At 39.5% G+C, this 14,183-nt stretch overlaps 1 long non-coding RNA gene across 2 annotated transcripts; it reads right to left on the bottom strand.

Moving 5' to 3' along the window:
* Nucleotides 1-954: 954 nt before the first annotated feature.
* On the bottom strand, nucleotides 955-11,308 carry LOC146658693 (uncharacterized). 2 transcript variants are annotated; one of them, XR_014913647.1, is made up of 5 exons: nucleotides 10,953-11,308; nucleotides 4,017-4,124; nucleotides 1,530-1,916; nucleotides 1,305-1,417; nucleotides 955-984 (listed from the first exon to the last, which is right to left on the bottom strand). It is a non-coding gene; the product is annotated as an uncharacterized LOC146658693 (long non-coding RNA). The 2 variants fall into 2 exon arrangements; XR_014913646.1 differs by lacking the exon at nucleotides 955-984 and having other exon boundaries at nucleotides 995-1,417; nucleotides 10,953-11,296.
* Nucleotides 11,309-14,183: the final 2,875 nt, after the last annotated feature.

Here is a 14,183-nt window from a genome sequence, read left to right as displayed (position 1 = left end):
ATGACTGTGCTTCTTGGCAGTCACATTATCTCACAGGTGCGTGCTCATGCAGCCGAAAAAGGCACAAAATCACGAAAACAGGATGATGAGACATTCAGATTTTCTAATTATACTCCAAAACACATATCAGTGGAAAGGCAGCGTAATTATTGTTTAGGTGACAGGCTTGTGATTTCTATTTCCATTTAACTATGGGTTCCTCCAGGAGGGCTTTTAACATCCAACATCTCCACAACATACAATTAATATCAAACATGATGCGTGGTTGTGGGTGCAGATGTTGAAAAGAGCAATCTGTGAGAAAATACATTAAAACATATCACAAAAAGCCCTCTTTGAACAAGAGATACAATGGTACAATGCAATGTCTGACATAACATGCTTGAGTTAGATGGCATCCCTACATTAAAGCCTTCACTTGCTTACAAGTATACTCTTGTAAAACAGGTTGTATTTGTGAACTCCTTCATTAAAAGTCATACCTGCTTTTGGATTTATATAGCGTGCACAACCTAAACAGAGCCCTTCTAAAAATACAACTCTCCTAAAAACCAGTGTGAAAATCCAGCTGTTTATGTTGCCGGTGATTTGTGGTTAACTGAGTCAGAAATCCAAGAATTAATTGATTTAGACAGGCATCACTAAAATCAGAGGAACATATGTTAGTGTGAGTACAAGATGATATTTCTTGTACTGTAGTTTGTTTGGGTTTTTTTGTTGTTGTTTTTTTGCATGAATAAAAATGCAAATTTTCGCTCCACAGGCCCTTCAAAATGTTAATGTCTGTATAATAGATTCATTATTTCATTTTTATCAGACAATACCAATAGTCACAATTTAAGCCCAGTAAATAAACAAAACATAGTGTATCCTTGTCAAATTAAGGCAACAGGGAACTGGAAGTGCTTCACATGTGCTGGGTTTACCTTACAGTTTAGTTTGACCTCTAGGTCCAGGTAAAGGGTTAAAAAATATATTTGCCGTCTGTAAAAAAAAAAAAAAAAGTCAAAGATCAAATGCATTTGAAACGCAATCTCTTGATTTAGTGTCTCTCTGGAAAAGCTATTGATCATTAAATACTATCACTTTTTATTATTCTTGTTTTAAAATTAATCTCATGATGCAAGAAAACAAGCAAGATCACATCCATTCGTTTATTTAATAAAACAGTTCACACATGTACAGCTGCTGGGATACATATAAGCAGTCTTTCTGTTTGCACCCAGACTGTTCAATTTACACCTGTCTATCACACCTCCTGTCAAAATGAACTTGAAAGCATTTCAATATTGAGCGTAACGAACAGTTTATAAGCAGCGTTGGGACGTGTCAGCTGTGAATCTGTGATTGTGTGCAGGTGACAGCAAGGTGGAGTGACAGACACAGCAGCGCAGTTCAAACGGTCACTTTCTGGTACCTAAACAGGACATCGGGTGATCAGCAGGGAGATATAACACAGTAATGTGTGGTGGTTTTCCACGTCACATTAAGGCAGTTTAATTATTTATTTGTCCATGGGTACCACTTACCTGAAGAAGGATGTGTACCCGTATTTTATTTTTAAGAAGGACTCAAGTAATGAATCTACAGAGAAATGCGGGTCACCTTCAATCCTCTCTGTCCTGGTTTATCACCAGAGAACTCTCTATCGTGACACGAGAGGTTAAACGCCCAGTTTTGCTTGATCCTGGAGGGATCCTGCCAAAGATTAATCCATAATGCCTGTGAAATGGCCCTTCATCCAACAAGCTGTGCTGAAAAAAACACAGACTGTTGTGTTCCCAAACACGCTGTGGCTCTCCAATGACCCAGTGCTGCACCACTTCAGGGAGCCCACACAACACTTGTTCTTCCAGCTGGAGAGGCCGTTTCATTTTCCGCCCTGGCAGCACGAGGAGTTCGCTGAGTATTTACACCTGCAATTCATTGATAAACGCAGAGCAGCATGGACATCAAGACAGGGTGTTTTAGAGGACAAAGCACATTTTAATTCTAATAACAAATTCTTTTTGTTTGGATGTAAATAGATCATTGGAAAATATAAGGCAGCCTGATAGAATACAATAAAATCACCATCATCATTAGTAGAAGTAGCAGCACTATTGAAACGACGAACATGTTAAGATTAATTTCTACTTGCATTTTATATAGAAATTTAAACGCTCTGTATATTTGCTTGTAATCTACGCCTCTCCAATCCTGCATCATGTCACACTGTGAGGTCAGTTCACAATAATCTGTCCAACTCCTATAATTTTTGGGTGGATTTAGTCAATTGCCGGCAATTAATACACAAATAAGTCCAGCAGTGTTTTTGATCCATTTCAGCAGACAAGTATGACAACAGATTAAACATTATACTACACATAGGGAAAAAAGAAAAAAGAATGAATGCTTGGCACTAGCGCTTTAATCGAAGCATCAGTTATCCTGACTCGTGCGTGAATGTGACGAAACTGCATGTATGCATACGCAGCTTTTGCTTTGACCAAACACAGGTCAAGGTAATGATAATATAGAGCTCAAGGTGCCAACAGCGACACAAACAAGCACATAAAAACAGGTAGGTCCCAGTCTCCTAGGAGCAGATAGTCACAAGAGACTTGCAGGTCTTGTTCAAGCTCCGTTCTCATTGGCTAACACCGGTGCTGTGTATTCACATACGCATGTGTGTTTGCATTCTTATGCCTGTGTGAACACTTGCATCAGAATTTCTGTGTGCTGCGTTATTTAATTTATGTGCAGGTCTGCTGTATGTGAGCGTAGTAACAAGAAAGACCAGTTTTTTCGTTGGTGTGTTGATCCCAAAATGTGTATTTTGAGGCACATATGATCACGTGTGTCCCTAATTATAATATCTTTTATCAAAAATTCCTCTCTTAATTTTTCTGCTCTTGTTTAACTGAAGAGTTTGGCATCTCGTGGTTATTGGTGAGGAAATGGCACGGCAATAGAAATCACCAAATCCCAGGAGAGCAAAGTGCCACATACACATGCAGTGGCCAAGGCCCGAGGGGTGTGGTTTCTTTCTCTAGCTGTTAAAGAAAGGGGCAGCTCAAAGCTATAGATAGGGGCAGACAAAACAAATACGCCCTCACACACAGGGACACACACACACAGGCACATGCACACACAGCAACAGCAGGTCAGAGAAGGGATACAGACCGGGCCACATGGAAGGAATGTTTGCCTTGGACCGACACTCTCGTGCGGAGGCTGCGACTTATGGCCCTCTTGACACTGAAAAATGGCTCTAACACAGCGGGGCAAACCAAATATACTCTGTCAGTCACTGACCATGTATTTTACACTATAACGCTTTCACTTTGGCCTTTACTTTACAGTGTAGCAGATGCTTATAGCGAGCTTGACAAATTCATTTAAACAAATGTGAAAAATGAAAAAAATTAAATGTCATTTTTATTTTTATTTACTTTTTACAGCGTTAAATACAAAATTGTTTAGTCACTCTGTTCACTACAGAATAGTCTGAGGTGATGTTGCTGCTCTCAATTAGTAATAACAATACTAATTTTGTGGTATATTAAAAACCAGCAGGAAGGGTGAAAACGCTCTGCTAACCTGCTCGGTGTTACTCTTCAAACTTGGACAGTTGTAATCCAGTGTGTGAAGAGGAGGAAGAGGAGGATAGAGGAAATCACATCCTAAAAGAAGGTGAGAGGACACTGCATGGACCAGATATTTGACTCAGACTACAGACGGATTATGAGGATTGGGCAGTATAAGCCGATATAGGAAACAATGTGACGGTGGGGCTGACATATGAATGAAGTGAGGCTATGCAGTATAGCATAGTGTTGAGGAGAGACTCTTTTATTTTTTATTTTTTGGTCAGCTACAAGCTCCTGAATCGAAACTGAGCAGAAAGAATGCTTGGGTGCTGAACTAACACAGGAAACAATAGCCTAATTTCCCCACCAGAGCCAAGTGGGATTCAATGTTAACCACAGCAGACTTCAAAGGTGCTCATTTAAACAGCCCGGATGACATTTCACCTGCTTTCCACGAATCCTGTATTATTACAGCAGTAGCCCATGCTCAGTCCCTGCATCTATACTGCATTAGTGGTTGCCATGGTAAAAGTCCTCCATCCCGCATCCATCCTGCACAGACAGACAGAGAGGCACCACTCATACAGATTTCTGCAGGAGGAAATTGAGGATGGGAGAGACAGCTGAGTTACATAGCACTGCTGTGTGATGTACAAGCACTGTGATCTACCTGTAAAACCACGCTGAGATTTCATGCACTGCACTCTATCACGCCTCTACAGAGACGCACGACGTGGCGACGAACACAGCGAGCCAGAGCACTGGGAAGGCCACAGCTCTCAAGTTTCATTGTAGTGTTTCAATGCCATTCGGCTTCTTCTGAATCAATTCTACGGCCCGTCTCTGTTTTATTAAACACAAGGCACACAGAGAGGCAGAGCCGGCTTCTGCTGGATTTCACTCAACACTGCGAATATGTGGTTGACGCGCTAAGCTACCACACTCTTCCCTGATATTTTATTACATCTCGTGATGTCATGCTGAAAAATAAACTCCTCGTGGAGTGATGCTGGAGCCGAAGGGGTTTTAAAGCTCCTAAAAGTCATTTATCAGCTGGATTATCGTCAGCAGCTGCTCATTAAAGCCAGTCACATCTGGATTTATATGCCATTTGTGTCACATCCACAGCAGGGCCTAATGACTAACATTATTATTGTCATATCATTATGACAATAATCGGGTGGGTTCCCAGAGGAACCCACCCGAGGGATTAATAAAGTTCTATCTTATCTTATCTTATCTGAACTAGGAAATAAATTTAACAAGCCATGAGAGGGTGTAAATGTTAGTTTGATGGGAAATAACAAGGGAGTGAAATTCAAAATAGTGCTCTACAGAGATTTTTCTCTTTATTAGTGATTTAGTTTGAAATGCTAAACCCAAAAACATGACTCTGCAAACCTACAATGACTCCAGTCAGTAACTCATGGCACAGCGGCTGCTGATATAAGAGGGAAAAAATATATTGTAAAATAAAAACCCAATAACCATTTTTGCTAAATGGCCTGAAGAAAAAAAAAATGTTTTTGCATGTTTTTAACAAACCGATGTGTAAAGTTCTTCATAAAATATAATTCTGCATGTTTAAAACAGTAGAAATAACAGCGATGTTGACAGTCTAAGTGTCGATTATGATAAAATTTGTCTTAATAATTTCACAAATTGTTACAAATTTCCAATCATTTTATTATACAATAATAAAACGGCACGTTCTAGTTAAAAAAAAAAAAAAAGCTGAAATAAACAGCTCCATCACATTTATCTCAAATCATCTTTCCACGGCATAAAGCAGCATCCTGCATGGCTGCCTCCAGTTCACCTTCAGTTTAATCAATTTAGGAGGCCAATTTTCTCCCAAACCGACATGGACAAGGTTGTTATATCCATCTTATTAGCAGTGAATACTCTATCATTAGCAAATCAATTGCAGTTTCTATTCACAGTTGGAATGGGTTCAGCTGAGAGGGAGCTGAAAAGAATCGCCACCCTCCACCTCGGTGATTCACGCTAACACTGAGCCATACGTAAAGCGAAGAAAACCTCCTCTTGGTGATTGTCCTTAGAAGTTCTCTTGCTCCAAAGCAGCTTATAGACAATATTGTCAAGCTGGCACATAGACGACCTTTAGCATGACTGATCCTGCATAGAGATGAATGAATATATGTGTGTGTGTGTTGGAAATATGTGCGACACAGACATAAAACCAAAAAACTGAAAGACTGAAAAATTGACAGCAGTCAAAAGGGTTACGACACACACACACGAACAGGCCTCATTTAAAGCAACCTAGCTTCAAGATGTTGAATAGTTACTATTAGACAGAAAACACACCTTTAAAATTTTGAGTAATTAACATTCAAAAACAAATCTAAATGCTATCACACACTATGTGCACGTGTTCTAAAATTTAAATTCAATGGAGCAAAAGTCACACTTTATCAAAGGGACAAAGTAATAATTTGTTCCCTTTTAAACCTCACAGAACAACATCTTTAGAGAAGACGCACATTAACTACCGTATACGGCATTACACAACACATGCAACCTTGTGGAGTCCCCCTCTATTGAAATCACTTTCCAAAGACGAAAAAGCAGAAATATGAGGAAAATAAGTGGAATAAAGCAGCTCTTTGACTGGACTTTGACTTCAAGGCCTTGAAGGTATAATCAGATCACAATCGAATTCGCAGTACTTTAGAAAGCTTATCATTTAGTCTATCATAGACCAGGTTAAGTATATACATATATACATATAGACATATTACTTTGCAGTGATAAGGCATACAGAGCTTGATAACAAATCTGAAACATCTAAGTATTTATTATCTGTAGAGATAAGGCATAATATGCACTGTGATAATAAATATGAAAGCTTCTATTGAAATGATTTTAAATTTGATCCCTGTAAGAAGACTGACGAAAAACACGAGTACGTATGTATTAATTTTATTTTTATTCTTGTCAATGCAGTGCTGATCCATGGGAGTAGTTTTAAACCATATTATTAGTATCTGTGTGATTACCTATAAGTATGTAAAATACTGTATAATAATAGTGTAATTTATCAAAACAATCACAGAATCTTTTTAGACAGAAATAGAAAAATGTTGGGCATGAAATTAAACCGTGATGCTTTGTCTAGGAAGTTACGCAATTATGTGAAGAATAAAATGAGCTTAAATGATTTAGTTTGAGCATTAAGAGTAGAAAACCCCCCAAAAAATAATTAAGAGATGACCACAAAGTCACAGCAACGCACTGATGCCACCAAATGAGGTGCATTGCACATGTTAAGCTTCCTGAAAGCCAGAGGGGGAGCTATGCTGTTCAAAGGTACACAGACTATTTATCAGGTACAGTGTTTATGCTTTTTTTATTCTCTCCAAAAACAGTGCAAGACCTGAAAAATCAATCAGTAAGTAATTAATCCATCTGAATACAGTATCAAACAATGTACATAAATAATAATGATAACAATAATATAAAGATGGTGAAAATTACAATTACAAATGCGTACTTCACAATTACTTTTTAATAGAAACTATTTAAGAAATGTTGAATTTCTTCTGTCTTTTGTTAAAAAAAAAAATCACACTCATATTTTCTGTGCTCAAATGCTCAGCAAGATTACCCTGAATATTATACTATATATAGTAAGGTGTGTTTGCATGTGTTACATATATCAGAAATTAAATACTGCACCGACTGCACTGTATAATACTGGAAATATCTTTAAAAATACAAATTGTAACGCTTTAATAATATATGGTTGTCAAAACAAACAACAAAACACCTGCAGAGTGAGATTATTCATTTCATTGCAACAACAATGTCACTTTTTCTGTATTATAAAACAATTCATTTTAATGCAGATTGCAGATGATATTCAGGTCCAAGAGCTTTTTAAATGTTGCATACCCAGTGAGATTCAGAAACTGAAACACTACTGGCATAATAATTCAGGCATTTTTATCTGCCGTATATAATAAAAAATGTGTTAAATAACAGATGATCGCAAACAACGATAAACAATCTTATTTTGACCACATGCAAAAAAACTGAGGGCGTTTTAAATGTATAAAATGTCGGTAAATATGTGAGCTGCGACAGTGTCAGCCTCCATGCTTTTAGCAAAAAGATTACACAGCGAATTTGCACAAACTCCACCCTGCTATTGTGAAAAAGTCTCGGGAAACAAATCAGTATCATAAGAAAATTTTAAGTGACAGAGGCATGGTTATGGCTGCCACTTTGGCTGTGTGTCTCACTGACCGTCCGGTTAATCCACTTAAGACACAATGTCCACCGACCTTCTGATCTGACACAATACCTTACACAACGCGCTACTACAAACTCATCACTAAATGCATTTTATTACTTTCCCAGCACACACATACATATAAAATTCTACTTTTTAAATAGAAATTTTAAATATTGTAGAATCCCAAGATGAGAAATTAGCAATAAAAAAACAACAACCCAGGGTCGCAGGGACTTGGCTGTGGTCGGTGTAATTTTTCATGGTGTCTTCTCTCTCGTTCGTTCTCTTTCCATTGCATTTCCTTAACAAAAGCCTCTCTCGCACACAAACATCCACTCCACCGGGGTGACAGACAGGGAGACAAAATGGCTGAATAGTGATGGAGGGGCTACATGTTCCTTTATGTGTCGACTAATCAGCCAGCACTAACATGTGTCAACACTGCACTCGCACCCTCCTCCGAATAGGGACATTGTCCCTCAGAAAGAGGGGAAAAACTAACAATCTTTTCCGACATCCTGACAACGAATGAGAAATAAACAAATAAGAGCTTCATTCATTTATCAGAATACCAACAATGGAAAATATCGGGACAATAACTCTCACAAGGAAATGTCTTTTAGAACAAAACCACAACATTTCCACTGATACTTTTTCTTTCTTTAACAGAAACTCGTCCTCGTATGCTGTGTTTGTATGTGAGCTACCGTTGGAGGTTTTCTAACGACAGCTCCTGTGTGACAGCAGAGGGCTGGCCGACGGCTACCTTTTGAAGCTCGCTGCTGCAGCACTGATATCCTCCACACACGCGCACACATACATACAGTGTCATCAGTATTCTGCTAGACCTGCCTTTTCAAGCTCACTGCAATTTTATTAGTATAATCGACGGCAGACATCATCCTACCTACTATACATGAATAATCCTCTATATACCTGGGTTCCAGGACACTAAAAATAGAGAGGAAAATATCAAGAGACAGCGAGAGAGAGATTTAAAATAAGGAAATAATGAAGGGAAAGACAATAATACGCAACATGCTAGAGTGTCTTTTGTGAGCCTGCAAATTTGAGTCCGTATGTGAGCCAAGCCTATTCGCTCGACCGAGAGAGCAAAAAAAGAAAAGAAAAAAGAGGTGGAGAGATAATGAACCTGTGTCTGCTACTGCTATATGCAATCAGGAACTAACCTTGTAAATAATCAAGGCTTTGCAGGCTCAAGAGAGAGAGGGGGTGAGAGAGGAAAAGAAAGACACAGAGAGAATATAGCGCGAGTCTCTAATCCTATCAGTCCAGTCCATGGTGTGTGTGCATGTGTGTGTCTGCGTATATATATATGTGTGTGTGCACGCTCCCACTGTGAACAGTGAAAAAGTAACCTGGAATCAAAGCCTGAAAGCATCTGGGTTTGTGTTCGTGGAACAACGACAAACCTTCTCTCACTGAGGCCTCCTCTAAGTCTGAATCAGTGTGAGCCGCTCTGAGCCTTCCTCTGCCTCACCACGCATGTCCGGGGTTTTGTTTTGTGCCCGTGTCTGTCACATATCGATGCCGGTGCCTGAAACGGCTTTGTCTTCAGTGCATCGCTGTCATAGCTAAGCGAAAACAAACACCATCGAGTTTGCGTCCAGCGATTATGTTGCTGCTGGTTTGTCCGGGTGGGTCAGGTAGGAGAAGACGGTGACGGTGACACTGAAAATCATATTACGCTAATGAGAAGCTCATAAAACACTTTAAGTAAAAAAAAACAAAAAACGAGAAGTTTGCTGATTTACTTTAAGAGTGGAATCAATGGCAATGTTACAAGCTTCATAAAGGGAGCTACATGTGTTGCAGGACTGTGTTTCTGCGCTGTGCCGCAATAATATGGATTTATTATTTTATCAGTCACATATATTATTGCGCACTCTCCTTTTCTGCAGCAATAGGATTGGAACAAATCACTTCTGCTTTTCAATTTGTGTGTGCGCGTGTGTGTATTTGTGACAGAACAACAGCTGATGCTGTGGCTAGATGAACAGGAGGTTGCCATCCCCCACTAATGTGCACACAAACATTTTAAGACGCACCGGGTATGCTGTGCATTCCCGTGTGGAGCGCACAACACAGGCGTACCATTTACCTGCTAAGCTGACTGCGACATGCAGAACTACTTATTCCAATCAGTGCATTGTTCGACCTGCACACACGACCTCATACAATACAAGTAATCACAAATACACAAAATAAAAGCCAAATAACACAGTAGTAATCATCTGACGTAAATCGACAGAGCAAACGATGCCTCACGTAAACAGAAACGACAAAGCCGTGGGTTTTGCCTGACGAAGTCGTCCGTTAAAAGCATATTTCTCGCCCTCCATCTTACAGCTGGCTGGCCGACAAGCAGACAAAGACACACTACCGCAGTGTGAAAATATACTGACGTAACTGGCTTCTCTGTGCCTGAGAGCTGGTCTGCATGTGTTTTACAGTGTTTTATGCTTTATGGATGGACGTAAATGTGCATACTGTTGCACAAATTGTGAAAAATGACCTTATGAAAAAAAACTGCAAATTTTCCAAGAGATTTTGAGGATGAAGGAAGTTTCACTCTTCAACCTTCTTCATGTTTTTAGTTGAGATTCTGTGATTTGTGTGTATGTGTATGTCACAGCTGTAGAGCAGGGATAGTCGGGCTCTAACTGTAGCAATCTCAATTTTCAGCATCTCAGTATTTGCTCTGCTTTCCTGGGTGTACCCCACCCATCCCCCTCCTCTCCTCTCCTCTCAGATTATTCACAGTGAAGGTTGTAAATAAAACTGCAGTATTAGATTTTACTTATGGCCATTTTCTTTCTTTCTCACTGTGGTTACTTTGCATTGACAGGCGCTGGATTTTTGGAGGAAAACAACACACCTTTAATTAGAATACTCGACTTGCACATACAACTAAACTCGTCTACTTCCTACCCTTTTCTTCATTTAGCAATTTAGCATTTTCCATCCAGCAGCAAGTACTGCACATGTATTTGTCAAAGATTTAACCGGTTTATGCAGTACAAAGCCTGAATCCCAATCAAAGTAGACATAATGTCAGTAACAGCAGTCGTTTAAATTTGTGTAGTGCAGAAGCTCACCTGGCTGAGGCAGTTGCTAGCAGGTTAAACAGCTGTCTGTACGATGGAGGCCTTCAGAGGGTGAAGCCTCTGCCTCTATTTTTTGACAGGCAAAAGACAAAGACTGGGCCACTGGCTAACGCTTACAATCCAATGCTAGTCAAAAGTAGAAACACAAAGGTGGAGAAAAATAGTTAGCCATCTTTGGAGAGGGATGGGAACTCAAAAGAAAAACAAAAAGGAACAAGTGTACAGAGAGAGTTAAGGTGAAAAATAAAAATGAACAGACAAATCTAGAGAGCGGAGACATGCTAGCACTTCGCTGATCAACTTTCAACTTTGAGAGTAGGAGCAACAGATGCAGTGCTGGTGTATTGTGGATGGTATTAGGGTGAGGGACACCCCAAAATCTCCCCCACTGAGTCTATGCATTTGTTTGTGTGTGTGTGTGAGTGTGACAGCAGGGAGCAGCTCAGCCCAGGACGCTGCACGCAGCAAGGGGCCATTAGACATGGTAGGGTGACCCACATAAAAGATGCACAGAAGCACACACATACACAAACTTGCACAAGCATGAAAGTTTTCTTTCTACGGTCAATGTGCCATGATAACCATAAAGCTGGGATTCTTTAACATTGTGTTTAGCATGGCCATTGTCACATGGTTCTCAGGATTTGGTAGGCAACTGCTGGTTTAAAAAAAAGAGCTTCACTATATTCAGCACGGATCCGAAAAACTCCTTTCAGTGATCAGACACATTCATCCTGCTCAGTTTTTTCTGAATGAAAACTTTTCAAAGTCTATGTGTTCTGCTGTACTTTCGCTTGTGTTGCCATTTAGCACACGCTGCATATGCTCTTGGCACAAAAAGGCTTATTTTTGTAAATCAGCCAGCACTGATTTGTGCTGATAGTGAGGGGTGGAAAAGTGTGGGCTGGACAACACCAACAGCACAAGAAAATACACCTTCAAAATCATTGGACACAGTTTCAACAGGGACTTAGTTCACACACTGATACTGCAGTCCTTTAATTGTGTCTGTGCTTGTATGCATATTTCATCAAGTTGTGTACAATTTTCCTTTGCATGTGTAACATTTGAGCTGCTCCTCTACAATATAGATAGCGAAAAAAGTCTTTTTTGTGACATTTGCATCAAATAATCATGAGAAATATGTATATTAGTAATTTATTTACTTTATGGTTTCAAATGTGTAACATTATAATATAACTGACTTTGTAAACTAAAGTGGCTAAAGTAGTTTTAGTACTACAAATAAGTATTTTAATTTACTTTAGTTTAGGAAGAGGTGTAGGTGATAAATATCTAGCATTTCAGTATTACAGGTGTTTAGGACACTTATGACCACGCTAGATAAACGGAGGCCTGAGGTGTTTATTGAGTGTAAACTGATCAATGGCCCTCCTTCAGTGTACATATAAGGAACCTTTCATGATTATTTACAAACCTAAACCTAACATAAGAAGAAAACAAATCAGGATCCGTGTGCAAACAGTTGATTCATCATTTTAGAAAGTTGCCTCGAGTTCTCCGAGGTGCAGAAATGGTTGGTTGATCATTTTACTTGGTCCTAAGGCGCCTACATGCTGTGAGATTTCAGCAGTGCTGCAGTAACTGCACTGCAATCCACAGTCTGCCGCCTAGATCTAATAAACTTGTCTGTGACATTAAGTTGGATGTATGCAGGTTGAAAACCAACTGAAAACGAAGGTTGCGAGACACATCTGCGGTCTCTCCTGTTTCCTTTAATCCTTGCAGTCAGTGAAAAACGCATTACTACCGGACACATCATCATCCAAACATCCGAACGACATTTTCTTGTTTCCTGGTCATTTTGCGTGCTTTACCACCACTGATTTACTACACATTTGTCTTCATTCACAAAGCATTTCTGGCTGTGATCCTGAAGGTTGTTTAGTAGACAGCCAGAAATGCTACAAGATATTTATCCTGCATTACTGATTCTGTCTTTATTAGTAGGAATGCCTATTTTTAAGTCTCTATCACTGTGTGAGATACCCATCTTTTAGATTGATACATAGGTACTTTATTGATCCCACAAAGGAAATTATTGAAAAGATGTCATCACAACTATTTCACATAGCTCATTTTTTTCTGCTGAGAAATGCCCAATATTGCAGTCTATAGATATAAATGTTTGAAGCAAGGCTGCTAGATTGCATTGGTGCTTTATAGTGATCTATCACTGCTGGTACATATTCCTATATATACCTTTTGTGGCATTCTTTGAATGTGATTAGGCATATTATTAATTTGACTGAGTCAGGTTCTTTACCAACTCCAGTTAAAAAAACAACAACTTTGTGTTCTGTAATAAATCTTGAAACGCAGCTTTTTGCCCCCCTTAGATAATTACAGTTTGGCTGCCTAGCTCCACTTTCACACAGCAGACAGATTGTGGAGTTGGTGAGTTGGCCTGTAGTTCTGAAACTCTCCTTCTTTCATTATCCTTATCTCTCCATATCTCTCTCTCTCCTGCCCCCACAACACACACGCATATACATTGCCAGAGGGATTTGCAGCAGCTAGGCAGAGCACGCGTGTGTGTGTTTGTGTGAGAGCACATGCACAGCGGGGAGTTGCCAATTACAGCAGTGATTAAAACCCAGTAGTGTGGAAAGATAGAGGAAGAGGAGAGAGAGACGGGAAGGAAGAAAGAAAAAGAAAAGAAAGCAATATGGATGGACAGACAGACAGACAGACAGTGGATGATATAATGAAGGAGAAGACAAACGCACCCCTCCACATGCAGCCTTTTTCATAAATGTTACAGGATGTTATTTGTGATATTTATGGACAGCCTGAGTCAAATTTCAGTAAATGGTTTGCTGCAATTTCCAAGAGAGGCTCTTTACACGTAATTAGAGATGTATCAAAAATAACCAGCGTCACAATTATAAGTGTCAGCATCATTTCAGACAATCACAAGTGTGTTGAAGGGGAGTACGCCACAAATCAGCCCTGATACCTTGTGTGTCGTAGCATTACACACACAGTTGTATTTAGAACCAAGTAAAGAGTTGATTGACAGACCTGACATGGATTTAAAATGAATTTAGAGAAATTTTCTCTCTTGCTGATGTTGTCCACAGGATGAGAGTCGGATCCACAATCCAGTGGGACTGATTTCAACCCTGTCCAGCATTTACTTCTATTAACCACAGGAAATCAGCATTTCATGCCTCATATCACAAAGAAAAAGACAGAGAA

Source organism: Rhamphochromis longiceps, linkage group LG11, assembly GCF_057381845.1.
Source record: "Rhamphochromis longiceps isolate RC_006_pf linkage group LG11, R_longiceps_female_GT1.1, whole genome shotgun sequence".
Lineage (NCBI taxonomy): Eukaryota > Metazoa > Chordata > Actinopteri > Cichliformes > Cichlidae > Rhamphochromis > Rhamphochromis longiceps.
Note: the sequence above shows the minus strand (reverse complement) of the source record. Positions and strands in the feature narration are given on the sequence as shown.